The 18,908-nt window shown below is 38.4% G+C and overlaps 2 long non-coding RNA genes across 11 annotated transcripts in view; one reads left to right on the plus strand and one right to left on the minus strand.

Moving 5' to 3' along the window:
• The window catches only part of LOC138365529 (uncharacterized), a 560,302-nt gene that overhangs the window by 532,747 nt on the left and 8,647 nt on the right, over positions 1-18,908 (plus strand). For 5 of the 10 annotated variants that reach the window (XR_011228886.1, XR_011228884.1, XR_011228893.1 and 2 more), the window contains exons 1-2: positions 15,749-15,900; positions 18,250-18,492. This is a non-coding gene — a long non-coding RNA (uncharacterized lncRNA). Of the gene's footprint in view, positions 1-15,748; positions 15,901-18,249; positions 18,493-18,908 lie in introns of those variants that run through there. The other 5 variants (XR_011228887.1, XR_011228891.1, XR_011228889.1 and 2 more) reach the window with 1 other exon arrangement.
• Positions 8,701-11,003, minus strand: LOC138365528 (uncharacterized). The gene is made up of 2 exons (XR_011228877.1): positions 10,216-11,003; positions 8,701-9,148 (listed from the first exon to the last, which is right to left on the minus strand). It is a non-coding gene; the product is annotated as an uncharacterized lncRNA (long non-coding RNA).

Raw genomic sequence — 18,908 nt, forward strand, 5'->3', positions numbered from 1 at the left:
TGGGTTCGATCCCAGGCGCCGGCGAGAAACAATGGGCAGAGTTTCTTTCACCCTATGCCCCTGTTACCTAGCAGTAAAATAGGTACCTGGGTGTTAGTCAGCTGTCACGGGCTGCTTCCTGGGGGTGGAGGCCTGGTCGAGGACACAAAAGCCCCGAAATCATCTCAAGAGAACTCAAGATAACCCCTTATAATCTATCAGTACGACTTACGCGTTGTGAAAACCCTAAGGTTGCCGGCAAGCAGAATAACTAAATGGGTTGAAAGATTTCACTTATGGAATGCATGAAGTCTGCAACTCTGTAATTTGCATAAAGAAATTTGAGTAGGGCAGTGCAGGGGTGGCCGGTAAGTGTAGTAGTTCGAAGAAAATGCTAGTTTAAGATAACCAATTTGAAGTAAACTACATAAAGATTACGCAGTATGCGTGTAGTAATAAAACCTAATGCCACAAGAATAAAGAGCTTCAATGAAGAATGCAAGCGTCTATGGTAAAAATGGTACCGATTATTAACACTAGCCAAACCACCTAACCCACGCTTTAGAAGCAGACATTTTTAATTATTTATAATACCTTACTTCAAGTTAGTTTTGACTTGAAAAGCGCCAAGATTCATTCAAGACGAGACCACAACAGTACACTAATCAAGCCATTTACTTGGCAGTCACTATAGGCTATTAGGCAGTTAAGCTAATTATAGTGACTTGGCAGTCACAATAGTTAACTACATTTACTACACAGTCGATGTGATCAAAAAGTCAACATTAAAAACAAAAACGAATATATAGTTAAAAAAAAAAAAAAAGTTTGAAACTATGTAGGCTACGTAAAAATATTTCTCTTACGCAATTTTCCCTAAAAATAACTACATAACCATTAACCAAGACAGACCCTATGTAAATGTCTAACTACACATCCTAACAGTGTGAATTAACAATTTAAGTGAAAGATGCTCTTCAAAACGATAAAAGCCGAGGGGCCTCTCCACTTACCTGATGATCGGCCACAAGGATCACGTATTCTCGGAACACTGTGTACAGAACTACAGCCTTCCTGAGGCCGCACCCTGTCTCAGATCACCTATGTTGTTCAGAAACATATGACGAATAGAAACTGACCATAACAGCCGTATAATAGTACGGGAATAACGTAGGTAAATTAGTAGTACTGCTGTCAAAACACAGATGGCGTAAGGGCAAATTGTATTTTAGCTTCGATTCTTGGGATTCCGCGTCTCGGCTGTCAGTCAACTGGTGTAGAGGCTCCTGATCCTATTGGGATCTATCATATGTACATATGAAACTGTGTATGGTATCTACCTCCACCATATCACTCACTTCCAGTGCATTCCATTTGTTAACTAATCTGAAACTGAAAAAAATCTTTCTAATGTGTCTGTGGCTCATTTGGGTTGTAAGTTTCCACCTGAGTTCCCTGTGCTAGTACCCTGCGTTAAATAGTCTACCCTATAAATTCTCCTAAAATTTTTTTGTGATCATGTCTCCCCTAACTCTTCTGTCTTCCAATGACATGGGCTTCAATTCACGTAGTCTTTCCTCATAACTGATACCTCGTGATTCTGAAACTATAGTCTGGTGGTTTGAGGTGTGAACTCCACGTTAGAGCCGCATTCACCAGGATTGGTCTGACATATGTGATATACAAGGTTCGAAATTATTCCTAACACAAATTTCTAAAGCCAGTTTTGTTATTAGCAAATCTTGCATATGCCGCTGATGATATCCTTTTGACGTGGTCTTCTAATGCTTCTGTGAATCTGTCATAGTAGTTGAGTAATTCCAGAAGGGAGAATCTTCCTGTTCTAATTCCATGTTGACCTGGAGTCCATATATGGAATTCCAAGAAACCCTGTCGAAGTATATGTTGTCAATTTCTCTTTCAAAAGTTTGCTGGGTTCACATTTATAACTGCTATAATGCTATATTGTCAGGGGGAGCAAATCCACAAGGGCCGTTACGAGGATTCGAACCTGCGTCCGAGAGCATCCCAGACGCTGCCTTAATCGACAATTTGTTCATTTGATGCATCACGCAATTGTGGTTTCTGTGTGTAATGTTGTCGGGAGGGTTTGAATATCAGAAGCTATTCAGATCTTGAACTTTCATGTTGTTTAGTGTAGTGCTAAACATAGCACTACACTAGTGCTATGTTTAGCACTAGTGTAGTGCTAAACATAGCCTCAATGTTCTTTTATGATTTCACTAATTTCATTGTTATCCTTTGTGCATGAACAGTCACTATAGGTCCAATACCGGAGGAGGCTTTTAATTTTGCATATGTGGAAAAATATTTGGGATTTCTTTTTAAATACTTTTATTGCTTTATGTTCCAATTGCATTGCTCCAGTCTGGTATTATCACTTTAGTTGCAGCTACTGTATTATATTTCAAAACTTCCAGTTTATATATACAAATACAAATATTTAACCCGCTTATTTAACCTGCACTACTTGGCTTAGTATGCAAGGCCTAATTTGCTTAACATAGTGATTTCTTTATTTTGTTAAATTTCTTTCCAGTGTGATTTATTCCAATTATTATTATATTATAGAAAAAACATGAATTACTTAGTTATGTTAAAATAGGTTAGGTACGTTAAGTTAGGTTTGATCAAATGTCACAAAGGCGCTCATTGGAGAGGCGCTTACAGTAGTGTTGTAAGTTCTATACACTTCAGTCACTAGTTCTATTAGAGTGCCAGCAAGAGGCCTACGATTTGAAGAAAACTCAAGCGTTAGTGTTGAAGAACTACCGCCCTTCCTGTGGGCGGTAGTGTAGTATATCCTACTCTATACGTTTTCTATAATACATAATAAATGATTCATTTTCTTTAATATGATGCTATATACAATGGAGCATATTGTACATATATTATAATTTGGCGCCAATTGAAATATTTACATATAATAATTCATAAATTCGTTATTATAATTTACTGAGAAATACCAAGGTTTCTCAAAACTAAACTACGAGCCTTCAATAGTATGTAGTTGATCCATGATATTCGAATAAGATTAAAAATATTACGCAAATTTCTCCTTCAGAAACTTGTGTAAGGAATGCAGGCGAGGGGCAAACATATAAATTTTGACACTAGCTCTCCACATATGTCAGTTGCTTAATTTAGAACCTGTACTTGAGGTCGATCTCGAACCCATTGTTGATGTGATGACTTATATTGAATTTTGTAACTAGCTCATCAAGATTGTAACTTGCTTAGCTAAATGAATTGTGGGGTTCAGTCCCTGAGCCCATTATGTGCCTCTGTAACCCTTTCCACTACCGCCCACAAGATGGGTATGGGGTGCATAATAAATGAACTAAACTAAAAAAACGGAATCACAATAACGTGGCTGAAGTATGTTGACCAGACCACACACTAGAAGGTGAAGAGAGACGACGACGTTTCGGGCCGTCCACAATCCACTTGAGACGGGTCCATAGAATTACCCAAATCAGCCCAAATCGGCCCAAAACTACACAAATCGTCCTAGCATTACGTAAGTAATGAAGAAATATGGTATATTTACTTACTATAATGTTAGTGCTACACGTAGAACATGATCAAACCTATTTTTACTCTGAAATAATCTAATTTCATAACGAAATGAGACGTAAATATGTGAGAGGTGACGCCATAGGAAGTCGACGGTCCAAGCGACAATTGTGTGGAGCGACTTATCCAAGATATATGGTCGCCTGGAGAGTGTTTGCTGCCATATCAGCCTCCTGTACACAGTGATCCAGTCCTTTTCGTTCATTGAACACCGAACCCTACACGCCCTCTGATATATTGCTTTATTAACAAATATTCACAAATAAAGATTATATTTGTACATGTTACCAGAAAGGCAGATATAAAACAGTTTGTGAATCCACCACAGATTATACCTTATTAGAGAGGAAAAATATTCATACTTTAAACAAGGCTTCATGGCCGACGCTCTCCTTACCGATATTCGAACCCCAGTTGGAAACAGACCCAACTATAGGATGGGTTAACCCAAGTATCGCGCTTCCAAAAGGGTCGCCCAAGTTGGAAAAGACGAACGCTGTAAGAATATTGTTGAAAACATCTTGATAACTGATTAAACCAAAATTATTTACTAGTCAGAAGAAAGAAACGCGATCTATATGTAAAACCTCTACCAGACAAATATTTTAAGTAAAACCGAAGATATTTGTAGTTGTATAAAAGTGGCAGTTTTCATCGCTCGTCAAACTCGAAAACCGCAGCATTCATCTCAGAACCATGCCTATTTCACGCAGATTCCTTAATAAACGTAAGAGTTTTATATGTCACAAGAAAGACAGATATACAAGCTTCGTTCTAAATACCTTACCATGGGCATATTTAAATTTAAAGCGAAGATACGTGTACTTTTATAATAGCCGAGCTCCGACTCCGGACAGATCGATCGACGGAGCAACACTCAGATCAATGCTTATTTCACGTAAATTTGATAATCTTAAATTTTTTATATGCCTCAAGAAAGATAGGAATATAAGGCTCATTTTAAACACTATCATAGACATAATTAAAGTTCTAATGAAGATTCATGTATTTTAATAATCGCCGAGCTCCGACCCCCGCATAGACTGAGCGACAGAGCAACTCTCAGAAGAATGTTTATTTTACGTAAATTCGTTAATAAACAAATGTTTTACACGTCTTAAGAAATAAAAGCTTTATTTTAAATACATTACATTAGACATATTTAAAGCTCAAGTGAAGATATATATGTTTTTATAGTGGCGTTCAGTAGCTTTTCGGTCAATGGAGTGCAGACGCCTACGCACTTAAATAAATAAATAAATAAATAATGTTTATTCAGGTAAGGTACATACATACAAGTGATGTTACATTAATGGATTGATATATAGATAGAGCTAGTACATACAATGCCTAAAGCCACTATTACGCAATGCGTTTCGGGCAAGAAAAACATTAATATCTAGAACTTAATACTAATTGAGCATAAAGAATAAAAAGTGTTGAAAACAAATACAAATAAAGATAAAAAAAAAGGGGGAACATGACTGAAAAAGCAGCACAAATACAATAGGTTGACAGACAGTGTTGATTAAAAAAAATAATAATAAAATAAAATAACAGACATGGGTTGACAAGAAAGGAGTGAGGTGGGTTACAGGGAATTTATTAGGTAGTGTTTAGTTTTTATCTTAAACTGGTTGAGAGAGGTACAGTCTTTAACATGGTTGGGAAGGTCATTCCACATTCTGGGTCCCTTGATTTGTAGAGCATTTCTAGTTTGATTAAGTCGTACTCTAGGAATATCAAAACTATTTATTCCTGGTGTGGTGCTCATGGGTTCTGTTACAACCTTCAATGAAGCTTTTGAGGTCAGGATTGGCATTACAGTTCAGCGTTTTATATATGTATAATACACAAGAGAGAATGTGCAGTGACTTAATATCTAACATATTCAGAGATTTGAGTAAGGGTACCGAGTGATGTCTGGGGCCAGAGTTGGATATTGTCCTAATAGCAGCTTTGTGTTGGGTAATAAGAGGACGTAAATGATTTTGGGTAGTAGAACCCCAAGCACAAATACCATAGTTGAGGTATGGATAGATGAGGGAGTAATAGAGAGTAACCAGGGCAGGGCGGGGTACATAATATCTGATCTTAGAAAGAATGCCAACAGTTTTTGAAACTTTTTGATATATTTAGAATGTGCCCCTGGAAATTCAGCTTGTGGTCGATGAGAACGCCAAGGAATTTGCCATCTAATTTGTTACAAATTTGGGTATTGTTTATTTTGAGATTTATCTGATTAGAGGATTTATTGCCAAACAGAATATAAAACGTTTTGTCAATGTTAAGGGTGAGTTTGTTGGCAGTTAGCCAAAGATGGACTTTCTCTAGCTCAGTATTTACTGTGGCATTTAGAGCAAGGGGGTCAGGACTGGAGTAAATGAAGGTTGTGTCGTCAGCAAATAGAATTGGTTTGAGGTGTTGGGAGGCATTTGGAAGGTCATTAATGTAGATGAGAAAGAGGAGAGGGCCAAGTATGCTGCCCTGAGGAACACCAATGTTGATGGGTAGGGTGGGAGAAATTTTATTATTCACAGAAACATACTGGAGCCTGTCAGTAAGATAAGATTTGAGGTATTGCAGGGAGTGTCCTCTGACTCCATAATGATGTAATTTAAGAAGAAGGTTTTGATGGTTGACAGTGTCAAAAGCCTTACGCAGGTCCACAAATAACCCAACAGGAAACTCCTTTTTTATCAAGAGCTGCGTGAATTAAGCTAATCATACTAATAAGTGCATCGTTAGTGCTTTTTTTTGGGTCTGAAGCCATATTGACAAGAGCTAAGTATATTGTGTTTGGCTAGAAAAAGAGTAAAGCTGCTTGTAGATTAGCTTTTCGAATATTTTTGACAAGTTAGGCAGGATTGATATAGGTCTGTAGTTGTTAACATCAGTGAGATCACCACATTTGTAGACAGGGGTTACTCTTGCTTTTTTTAGAATGTCAGGAAAGGTTTGGAGTTCAAGTGACTTGTTGAAGAGCAATACAATAGCAGGGGCTAGAGATCTGGAGGCTTTTTTGTAAATTAAAGTTGGTATCTCCTCGAGGGCACTTGACTTGGTTTTAAGGGAAAGGATTATTTCATTGACATCAGTGGAACTAGTAGGCTTTAGGTACAGAGACTGTGGATAGTTACCTGTAAGATAGTCCTTAACATCAGTACAGGAAGATGGAATATCATTTGCAAGGGATGACCCAATGGAAGAGAAGAACCTATTGAACTCAATAGCAGAATCAGAGGCTGAAAGCTGACCAACGTTATTGGAAAGGAGTGTTGGTTTGTTATTTAAAATAATCTTTGATCCCAATATTTGTGAAATTGTGCTCCAAGTTTTTTTAATGTTGCTCTTTATTTGGGTAAATTTATCTTCATAGTATTTAGTTTTGGCTCGTCTAATTATTTTAGATAGCAATAACGAGTAATTCTTTGAGAATTCTTTGGAGACTGTTCCTAGCCTATACTTCTTCTCAAGGTCGTGTTTTTTGTTAATGGATTTAAGTATTCCCTTTGTAAGCCAAGGATTGTTAAGTCTTTTGCTTGTGACTTGTTTTGCAAGCATAGGACAGTGGGTGTTATAAAGGCTAAGAGTTTGTAGAAAAGATTTCACTGCTAGTATCACTTGCCAATATGTTGTGTAATTAACAAAGATACGCTAATAAAGCCTAAAATATTACATGCCTCCAGAAAGACAGCTATAATCGTTATTGTGAGTGCATCAAAGAAAATATATCATGTTGGAGACCAATGATATAGCAATTTTAATTTAAGTTTCGAGTCCCGCCCGGTCGAGAGAGATGGGGCGACTCTCGCCCCCCATCTATTGGAGATTCTGTCCACTAAAGACCCAAAGCTACTCAAACCTTCCTAGCATTACGTAAGCAATGAAGTAATATGGTATATTTACTCACTATAATGTGGATACTGGATGCACAAAATGAGAAAACATTTACTCTGAAAAAATATCATTTCATAACAAAATAAGATGTAAATGTGTAATATCAAAGGAAGTCGATGGAAGGAAGGAAGAAAGGAAGCAACAATATCGTGGAGCCACTTATCCAAGATATATTGCTCTCTGGAAAGTGTTTGCTGGCATATCAACCTCTGTACACAGTGATCCAGTCGTCGAACTTCTCTGCTCAAATTATCGCAAATTTAATTTATGATGTTAACGAGTAGAATGCGCATTTTTAATCAAATCTAACGATATTAACAAGTAGAATGCGTATTTTTAATCAAATCTAACATAACTAGCCAGAAAACGTTAAAGATTATTTAAAAATACATGGTTGGAAGTTAAATCAACTCCATAGAACAATATTTTTGTTATAGATACTAATCGTTATTTGTTGGTATGCGTTCGCTACTTAAACTATCATGTACTGTATTTATGTAAAATCTCCCCGTTTCTTCGGACATGGAACACGGAACCTTACACGCTCTCTGATTTACTGTTTAATAGAGATTCACAAATAAGCTTATGATTGTATACGGTATCAAAAAGGCAGTGACAGTCAATTTTGCATTTTAATCACAGATTAGATCTTAGTGAGATAGGAAAGATATTCATATTTTAAAGAAGGATTTTTGAACCATCGCTCTCCCTATCTATAGAAACTAACTTTTTTTGTTATTATTAACAAGCTTAGGTATACACAGTAATGTGCTTCTACCCTATTCTATATGAAAGATTACACAGTGTATATAAAAAACTAGCTATAAGTTCATTAAATATTCCCATCTCACAGGATGGTTAGTTATACATGGAATCAGGGGATAATACCAGCCTCTATAAAAAAAAATCAACTGTGATTAACAAGAATCCCACTTATGGGCTATTCATGCCCGTGCTACCTTTTGGGTGGCTTAATCCTCATCAATCATATAATCATCACAAACAGTCTCCGTGGTGTAGTGGTAAGACACTCGCCTGGCGTTCCGCGAGCGCTATGTCATGGGTTCGTATCCTGGCCGGGGAGGATTTACTGGGCGCAATTCCTTAACTGTAGCCTCTGTTTATGCTTGCTGGGAGGACGTTGAACCGCGGACCTCTGATGTTTATACAGTGTTCTCTGATTGTGCCTATGGTACCTCTGCTCTTTACTGGTTCTATTCTACATTTTCTTCCATATCGTTTACTCTTCTACAGCATTTCGTTTTTAACTAACTATGTAAGGGGGAGATTCTGAATAGCAAGTGCCAATAGGCACTGCCACTGGCTTATGGCAAAAGATTCTGTAGCAATAGAACTATAAGCCACACTTTCTCCCCCCCCCCCCCCCCTTTCCTCCCAACTGCTCAGTGTCAAAAGGGAGGGGGGGGGTGTCCATTTACTGTACCACTTACATTTTAGTGTGGGCTTCATCCACTATTCTGATGTTAGCTGGAACATTTGTGCCAGCTGCTGGTTTGAAAGGGAGGCATACCATGTGCCAATTCAGGAAGCTTTCCACATTCCTCACTGCATGTCAGCTCAGGACCTCACTACCATGTTGGGAGGCAGTTGAAGACTAACCAATCAACATCCCAGGCTGGAGAGCAGTGCCAGCTCTGGGAGAATTTACCACCTGCAAAAAATTTAATACTCTTAATCTACACCATCTATCTCATCTTTACCTAGCCCCCAAACCTTACATTTGTCAGCATTAAACTGCATCTGGTAGTCTTAACCATTTCAAAACTATATAGGGCATCTGTATTTTTTTTATTTGCCAATTCTGCAACTATTGCAGTCTAAACCATAATCTTGCGAATAACCGAGGTCCAAGGAGAGCTTTTAGGCACTACTTACAACACTTCTCCCAACTTAACCCCATTTATACCAATTTCCTTTGGTATAGCCATGACCTAATCAACTTCAGTCAGCATTCCCAATGATCCGAGCCCCTATCAATTTTGCGCCACTCAAAATCCCTGCTTTAGTCAAGGTACACAAAATCACAAACCTTATCACCATTTCCTCAACTATGCAACCTAATCCATGAACATTTAGTAATAAAACTATGCGATTCATGTATCTCGTCATGTTTCTCAAAAAGAGTAGAGAAATGGCACTTGCAATGTTAGATTCTAGTAACTTTCCTCACAATAGACTAAGCTAATTGGTCACTAACTTAAGCGTTAAAGTTAACTCAAACTTTTCCTTTAAAACTTGCTATATTAGGAACTTTCCACGACCGGCCTTTACCCGACATAATTAAATAGGGTAAAAACGGTATATTAAATGCAGTAAAACTAAGGTAAATTCAATATGATAAACTTGCATTCTTTAAGCATGGGCTGCATAGCAAGTGAACTAAACTAAATGTTAAGCACCCTGGCAAACCACTTCGTTCTATTCAATTTCTTTATTTAATCACTTTGTCCAGCTAGAATTTTTAGATTAGATTAAAGGAACACCCTCCCTGGTAACGTCTGAATTAACCAAATACAAATATTTAGGTAAAATACTTTCATAAAATCCGTCTACTTCCCCCACCAGTAGACTTGTTCAGCTAAAGGCATAATGTAATGTTCCACTTTAGTAAATAAAGACTTAAAAAAACCACTACCCCATCTGTGTAGTTACCGGTTACCTGACATTCTACGCTTAAAATAACCCATCTATTCCCCATAACTGTTCGATATAACTTACCTCTCACCCGCTGGTCGAGTACACAGCAGTATATATCCTCCTCCATCACTCACCGCGTGGATACTATTTCACTCTGGCCGCAAATTGCCTCAAATCACCTACGTTGTCCATAAACATATATAGAAGAGCAACTGACCGTAACACCCACCCGTATAGGGATCATCACATAACGTGGGAACATTAGTAGTACTGCTGTCAAAACATAGATGGCGCCAGGACAAACGGTAATTCCTATGGACTCGCCTAGTTATGCATAGGGAATTGAGCTTCAGCTGTTTGGTCCCGCCCCTCAGCTGTATTCACCTAATTTGTGCTTGCAGGGGTTGAGCTTTGGTTCTTTGGTCCCGACTCTCAACCGTCAATCAACAGGTGTACAGGTTCCTGAGCCTATTGGGCTCTATCACATCTACATTTGAAATTGTGTATGGAGTCAGCCTCCACCACATCACTGCTTAATACATTCCATTTGTTAACTACTCTGACACTGAAAAAATTCTTTCTAATATCTCTGTGGCTCATTTGGGTACTAAAGTTCCCCTTGTTCGTGTTCCACCCGTGTTAAAGAGCTGTCTTTGTAACTATCAAAATGCATATATCTTTGCTTTCACTTCAGTTATATTAATGACAAGGGATTTAAAATTTGCCTATATTTCTGCTTCTCTGATGACATTAAAAACTTTCGTTTATTACAGTATCTACATAAAATTAACATTTATCTTCATTAGGTTGTAGTTCTCATCAATAGGGAGGGCGTCGGTAAAAAAATTGTTTTTTCTGACCAGGGGGAAAAAGACACAGGCCGAATGGGCTTAAATTTTTTTATTAGTAAATTAAATTCTGCAGAACATGTAAATAATATAAGTAGGAATTAACAAATGTAACATGTCCATGTCTGAGGACTAATTAACTTAAAATGTACCCCCGTAGGGGTCCATAGAATTACCCAAATCAGGCCAAAACTACACAAATCGTCCTAGCATTACGTAAGTAATGAAGAAATATGGTATATTTACTTACTATAATGTTGGTGCTACACGTAGAACATGATCAAACCTATTTTTACTCTGAAATAATCTAATTTCATAACGAAATGAAACGTAAATATGTGAGAGGTGACGCCATTGGAAGTCGACGGTCCAAGCGACAATTTTGTGGAGCGACTTATCCAAGATATATGGTAGCCTGGAGAGTGGTTGCTGCCATATCAGCCTAGGTATTTTCTGCCCGCCTGTTAATTCTAGGATTTCCCATTATGTCTTGGTAGGGCTCCGTTAAGTGTTGTGTCTATACACTTTATTTCCCCTTTGTGTCCTGACTGTTATATCTAGTTCTAATTATATTTCATCTGCCATTAGGTTTCTGCAGAACGTGTTTGCCATGTCTAGGCTATGCTTACTACTACGGGCATTAGGTTTCTGCAGAGTTTGTTACTAGGCTATAAGATTACGTTAATTTACTACGGGTGTACAATTTAAGATGTTTCGTGTACTTTGAGTTAGCCACGGCTATGTTATACATTTGTTAAGTCCTATTCAAAAGCCTGTTTTACTTCTGCAGAATTATTTATCATGTCAATAAAATTACGCCCCCATGACTTGGTGTTACAAATAACAGATGTGGGGGCTTCTATGGGGTACTGGTACTATTAAGGGGTAAAGGTAGTTAGAAGACAAGAGTATCAAATATGGGAGAGCTAAAAGGCCCGGCCCCCAAAATAAACTATCCACAGTAGTAATAACTTGCTACAAGACCATATATGTTAGTCTAAGGGTTGATCACTGCGCTCCCACCTTGGAAGAAGAGATACTCTGTAATTCATGTACTTATTTATTAACCCCTTAACAACCCCCCATATACACTCACCAATAACAATAATAATAATAACTTTACCACACTATCTTACGTTAAAAGCCTTGGTCCACATAGACAGGATACAAGGTTTACACTAATAACAAGCTAGGGTAAAGTACTACTGGATAAGCACTGAAGCTGGATGCAGCTTGGGGTAGTGAGACCATGTGGTACCCTAATACAAAACACAACACTCAGGGTAAACAAAACACTGGCAAATACTAACCCCAGGTCTCACCAATAGTTACTACCAGAGTAGGTACACTTACTACTGCCCCGTACTTAGCTTAAGGATACAGGAACTTCAGGTAAGGGAAATAAGTAAGAGGAGAAGGAGGAGAGTAGGGGTGCAGCCACAGAGTAGGTCTTATCCGCACGACACCAGCCAGAGAGAAGAGCGAGCTAGCGACCAGCTGCCTCCCTCATGTCGTGGTGCCGGAAGGAGCCTAATTGATCGTGCAGCTAAGCACATTAAAGATCTTCCCCTATGCAACGTATTGTTACTTTATGAATGATTAGAAAGTATTAGTAAGCAAAGTTGGTGCCTATGTTATTATTTAATAATCAACCCCCAGCTCAGTCTTTAAATGCTCTTTGAGAAACAATAATAGTCTTACGTCTGGCAGGGAAGATACAAACAATTGCCATTCGAAATGCGCCAACTGTACTACTAGGAAGTTTAATAGCTCAATTTTGACCTCTGGTTTCCACTGGAGAACCCAGGGTCGTAACACTTGGTGTCTTCCTTCCCCCTGATCAGAAACAATCCATATCACAACTACCACATTAAAATGAAACAACAATGAAGGTAAGGTAATTACCAAAAGAAGGCACCAAACCGGGAAGGCCATGTAGCACCATCAAAGTGCAAAATAATCAGAAGGCGCTAAATATCACCAAGAATGCCAATACGAGAACAAAAACGCATAAGGCGAACGATATCAAAAGTATCCGATTCACCTAGAATTCTATCGAGGGACAAGTGAGACAAGTGACTGCGAGGGACGGTCGGAAAGCAAGACACACGCTCGTCCTGGAAGTCAGGACATTCAACAAGGATATGCACAACTGTAAGAGGGACAACGCAATTCGGACAATAAGGAGCAGGGCGGCGCTCCATTAAGTGACCGTGGGTTAAGCTGGTATGACCAACCCACAGCCGTGCCAAAGCAGTGTCCCTACGGTGGTAGGAGGAAGGCCACGGGGACACACTAAGTTTGAGAGTACGCAGCTTGTTACCAACCACAGAGGACCAACAACCCTGCCAACGGGGAAGAATGAATAACAGGATAAAAGTCGGAATAAGGAATACCTTTACGGGAGATGGGACAAGAACGGATAGCTTCCTTAGCGGCAGCATCCGCACGCTCATTGAAACACCAATATGGCTGGGAACCCAGCAAAACTCTACTGATTTAAATTTACTAGAAATAAGAAACAGCCAATGTTGAATCTCAATGACCACCGGATGGACAGGATTAAAGGACCCTAGCTAGAGCCATGAGCTAGGGCACTACGAGAATCAACTACAACCACAAAGGAGGAATGAGAATGAGAAAGCAAGAGACAAAGAGCATAGAGAATAGCATAAAGTTCTGCCGTAAAGACGCTAGCCTCCGAAGGGAGGCGACACATGTAAGTACGGTCAGGAAAAACAACAGAGTAGCCCACACCATCCGCAGACTTAGACCCATCAGGGAAGATGGAAATAGAGTGGGAGTGCGAAGAAAAGTGCTCAAGGAAGAGGCTTTTCAGAATTGTAGGAGGGGTAAAGGCTTTAGTAATACAAGTCAAGGACGTACAAAACTTGGGAAGGGGGACTCTCCACGGAGGTAATGAAGGAACAATACGAGGAGAAACATTAGAAATATGAACAGAAAGAGAATCATGTAAGCGAGATAACTGGACAGAAAGTGGGAGACAATGAAGAGGAACAGGAACCACAGGAGGAGGAAAAGTCAATGCACGACAGAGGCGAGAGGAAGGATGTTGGAAGGACCGCGCAAGATAGCGAAGACAGTAGCAATCACGGCAGTCCTGAAGAGAGAGAAAGCCAGTGTCAACATACAAACTAAGGGCGGGAGTCGAACGAAAGGCACCAGAGCCGAGACGCAACCCAGTATGGTGCAAAGCATCAAGACGGCGAAGAGTAGAAGGAGAAGCAGAAGAGTATGCAGGGCAACCATAATCGAGTTTAAACAGGACGAGAGAGGAGTGCAAATAGAGGAGCGTGCGCCTATCCGCTCCCCAAGAAGTATGGGACAAAACCTTAAGGAGGTTAAAGTTGACGATTTAAGCGACAATGTGGAGCGACTTATCCCAAACATATTATTGGCTGGAGTGTGTTTGCTGGCAGATCACACTCCTGTACGTTAATCTAACTAATAAAGTAAATTTTATTCAGGAAAGTACATACATAGTTGATTTACAAACATGATGTTGGATTTATAGATAGAGCTAGTACATACAATACCTAAAAAACGTACGCATAGCGTTTCGGGCAAGGAGAAATAAACTCGCAAATTTAATAGGTGATATTAAATCAAATCAAATGTTTATTTAGGTAAGGTACATACATACAAGAGATTTTACAAAGAGTGATGGATTTATAGTTAGGGCTAGTACATACAATGCCTAAAGCCACTATTACGCAAAGCGTTTCGGGCATGAAAAACTTAAAAACTTAACTATTAGAATGCATATTTATAACTATGTTGCATAAACAGCGACAAAACATTTAAGATATATTAAAAACAAAAGTTTCAACTGCACAGTGATTTGTGTATAACAATCTCTCTAGTTGTAAGATTCCTTAACACTAACCCCAGAAATCATCTCAAGATAACCTCAAGACAGCCATCAATATTACAAGTGAATGAACTATCACTTGTCTTCACTAAAACTAAGTCCCAATTGGACTGACAAATGACAACGTTTACAATCTTCCCAAACTTAGGGAGTTCACAATGAAAATTTATTATATTATTCTGTATGGATTTTAAAGTGCAGATTGACCTGACAAGTGGTTTAGTTTAGTTCATTTGTAATAGGATCTACTTAATTTATTATGTAATAGGATCTACTTACCGAGTAAGTCTTACATTATTCCAGGATTAATTAATGACTTGCCCGAAACGCTAAGCGTACTAATGGCTGTACAAGAATGTAACAACTCTTGTATATATCTAAAATAAAATGTACCCCCCCCCATACCCATCTTGTGGGCGGTAGTGGAAAGGGTTACAGAAATTGAAATTGAAATTGAAATCAGTTTATTGAGGTAAAATACACAAAGGGATGAGGTATGAAATAGGCTTTAGGTAGCTCAAGCTATTCTCACCCCGTTCAGTACATTTATTTATTTATTTATTTATTTATTTATGCATATACAAGAATGTACATAAGGAATGTGAGGATACAAATATGGTAATTACAGTCTTGTAAAGCCACTAGCACGCGCAGCGTTTCGGGCAGAAAGCATCGTGTGCATCGTGTACATCGTGTTAATACATACATAGACACACATCACAAGCAATAAACGTATTACCGAACATTCTGAGAGATAAACATATACATTTCCTCCTTTACACAAATAAGGGTTACAGAGGCATATCCATTAGCATGACCATTAGGGTGAGCGCCATCTATGTTTTGACAGCAGCACTACACATTAACCCCGCGTTACGCTATGATCAATATGTGTTAGGGTCAGTTGCTAGTCTATATATGTTTCTGGACACCGTAAGTGATGTGTGGCTTGTTGCGAGCGGAGGTCTGTAGTAACTGTTTGAACTGTGTTGGGGGAGGATGTGTCCGGGTGTGGCTGACCAGCCGGTAAGTTAAGAGTCTCTAATGTGTATTTAAGCGCGGTTTTGTAATTTGTGCTAATAACCAATTTAAGGGTGTTCTGAGATTTGATGGGTATCGATAGTGATATAAAGGTGGAGGGGGGATAAATTGTGTAATTACAAGTAAATTACCTTGTCAAGTTATGGCAATTGGCTTAAATCTATTGTGGTAAAGTTACTTTAATACAAATATTTGTAAATATAGATTTAGCTTGGGTAAAACTTAACTTGATACATGAATTGCTTAGTTTTACAAATCACTTTGATTTAACACTTGCATAGTTGAGGCAACATAGTGATAACGTTTGTGATGTGTACCTTGAATTTAGCAAAGGTTTTTTGATAGTGCCACATGGAAAAATTGAATAAAAGCACTCAATATTGGGAGTGTTGTATAAAGTTTAGGGCATGGCTAGTATAAATGGTTAGTATAATGGTTAGTTTAAGTGGTAAAGGGACTGTTGAAAGTAGTGCATCAAGGCTCTCCTGGGACCTCGGTTGAAGATTTGAGCAGGAATAATTGCAGAATTGCAAAATAAAAAAAATGGGAAAAGAAATAAATGCTTGCCATCACTTGAGTATCTAAAGAGTTTTGAAATGGTAAAGATTGCCAGATGCAGTTTAATGCAGACAAATGTTAGGTTTTGAGGCTAGGTAATAATGGTACATATGAGCTAGATGGTGTTTATTACAAAATGGATCAGTTATGGTGATAAAAATGCATAAATGTTCATTAGGCAAATGGAACGCATCCAACATAGGATGACAAAAGTTAATCCCACAAATTGGAAACCTATTTGAAGATTGAAAAGGCTTAAATGCCTGCCTGTAAAAAGGTAAAGAATTGGTGACACGATAAGTGTGAAAGTGGACAAATGGTCCTAACAAAGGGAATATCAATGGGGTATTGAGGGTATACACAAGAAATAACCCAAAACAAAGGGTATAAATGATACATCAGCTTTAGGAAAGACCTGGGTGAACATTGTTTGGTGGAACCAGTTACTGCGTCACATTGTGCAAGTGGGATGCCTAGATTTTAAACTGTAGGTTAAATCTTCAATAAGAGATTGGAAGGATATAAGGAGCTGCCTTGTATGGGCGAACAGCCCTTCTGCAGTTAGCTTTATTCTTGTTCTAACCTGCTTAGACCTAAAGTTTTAATCACAAGCCAATATGGCTATTAACCAGAAAATTTATATAATGCAATTCATTGAAAGCCGAAGTTGATAATGTAACTATGCTGTTGACTGAAGAGTTAAATAGGTGTTGCCTCACCATATGTAACTTTAATCTTGGTAATCTAGCTTACAGCAGCTGTTTCAAAAATTTAATTTCCTGTTCCTCTTGTCCTCCAAGTTTATTACTCTACTCTAAATGACTAAGTAGGGTAATTGTCTGCAGATAACATGCTCCCTTGCCATGTTAGGAACTAAAATCTACATTGTTTCATAAAATGTCTTGCCTCTACTTGTCAAATCCTGTGAAAAATATGGGTGTAGAGCAAAGGGTGAAAGACAATTTGCAGTGAAATGTTAGTATTGGGTATGGCTTCTGCCGATGTTGGCTGGCACCACTGCCTGTGAGTATTTAACTTTGAGCAGGACTGGCATGCAGTTTATAGGCTACTGATTAAATTAATTGTATTATATTCTTGGCTATTAATGTCCATGCCAACTCTTTGGTGGCTTAATCTTCATAAATAAGTGGTGCTGCATGGGCTACTTATTGTTAGCAGTCTACATTTTGTAGGCTGGCCCCTTGTTTGGATCTGTGCTCTACCCACTTGGCTATGAGGCTGCTTATGCTATCGTGTGCAGTATTCTTGAATTACAGGCATACAGCCTGTAATTTTAAAGCCTTGTTCCCCTTGAAAAAGGGGAAGGAAGTGGGAATAGGTTTCTGCTTCCTTTTTTAAAATCTTAGGAGAAATATAGATGGGAGACAGTGCTCCAATATTATGAGCATAGTGGTGGTATACCTAGATTTGATTGTTAAATTATCATTCATGGTATACTATTATGTAATTATAGTTAAATTGTATATGCTTTAAAAATTAGGTCTAAACATAATTTCCATAATTGTTGCTTTCCTACTGTAGATAAATTTTGTACTGTAATTGACTTTATTACCATACCAAAGTACAGTACTGGTAATTTAACTATTAAAAACATTGCTTTCTGCTGCCCAGTTGAAAACTTGTTAAAAATACTTTAAAATCCTCTTTTAAAGGTATTTAAGAAATTCTCAAATTTTGTCCTGCATTAATTCTGCAAATATTCCTAAAATTTACTGCATTTTTTGTCCTATATTAACCCTTTAATTGTATTTGCAGGTGGTAAATACTGTTTCGGCTGCTACAGCTCTCCAGCCCAGGGTATCGACTGCCTAGTCTTCAACTGCCTCCCAACATGGTAGCGAGGTCCTGAGCTGATGTACCCTATGGCGAAGATTGAGGAAGTAGTTTCCTGAAGTAATGAATGGCACTTTATAACCAGCAGCCGGCACCAGCTCTGGACAACGTCTGAGTGGACAAGGCCCAGATCCCGTGGGGAGGAAGGTCTACAACATGTAAAAGGTAGATAATCTGACCCTCCCCCCCCTCCCCCCCCCATTGAGTTTCACAGGTCCCCCCCTTTTCCACTTCATTAGCTTGTAAAGCTTTATCTTAAACAGCAGCTTAACTTGGCATTTATGGCTTTAGTGGGACTTCCATTGGATAATAGTGGGTGGGAAAAGCATCTTTTGTTCTGCATTAGCATTTCTCTTTAAACCATTGATTCAATGTTGCATTCAACTTTATCTTGACATTGTTTTGCAAATTGATCAATTTTCCTTGAAGACATGGATAGCATCCTATCTAGCTTGCGTTGTACCATTTTTACTAATGTCAGTTTCATAAAGAATGAATTATTGGCTGGTATTAAATATAGTCTAAAGTAGATAAAATCGGTGTCCATGCTGTGGTATTAGTTGGGTGAATGAGATTAATGC

This window comes from Procambarus clarkii, chromosome 17 (genome assembly GCF_040958095.1).
Source record: "Procambarus clarkii isolate CNS0578487 chromosome 17, FALCON_Pclarkii_2.0, whole genome shotgun sequence".
In the NCBI taxonomy this organism is placed as follows: domain Eukaryota; kingdom Metazoa; phylum Arthropoda; class Malacostraca; order Decapoda; family Cambaridae; genus Procambarus; species Procambarus clarkii.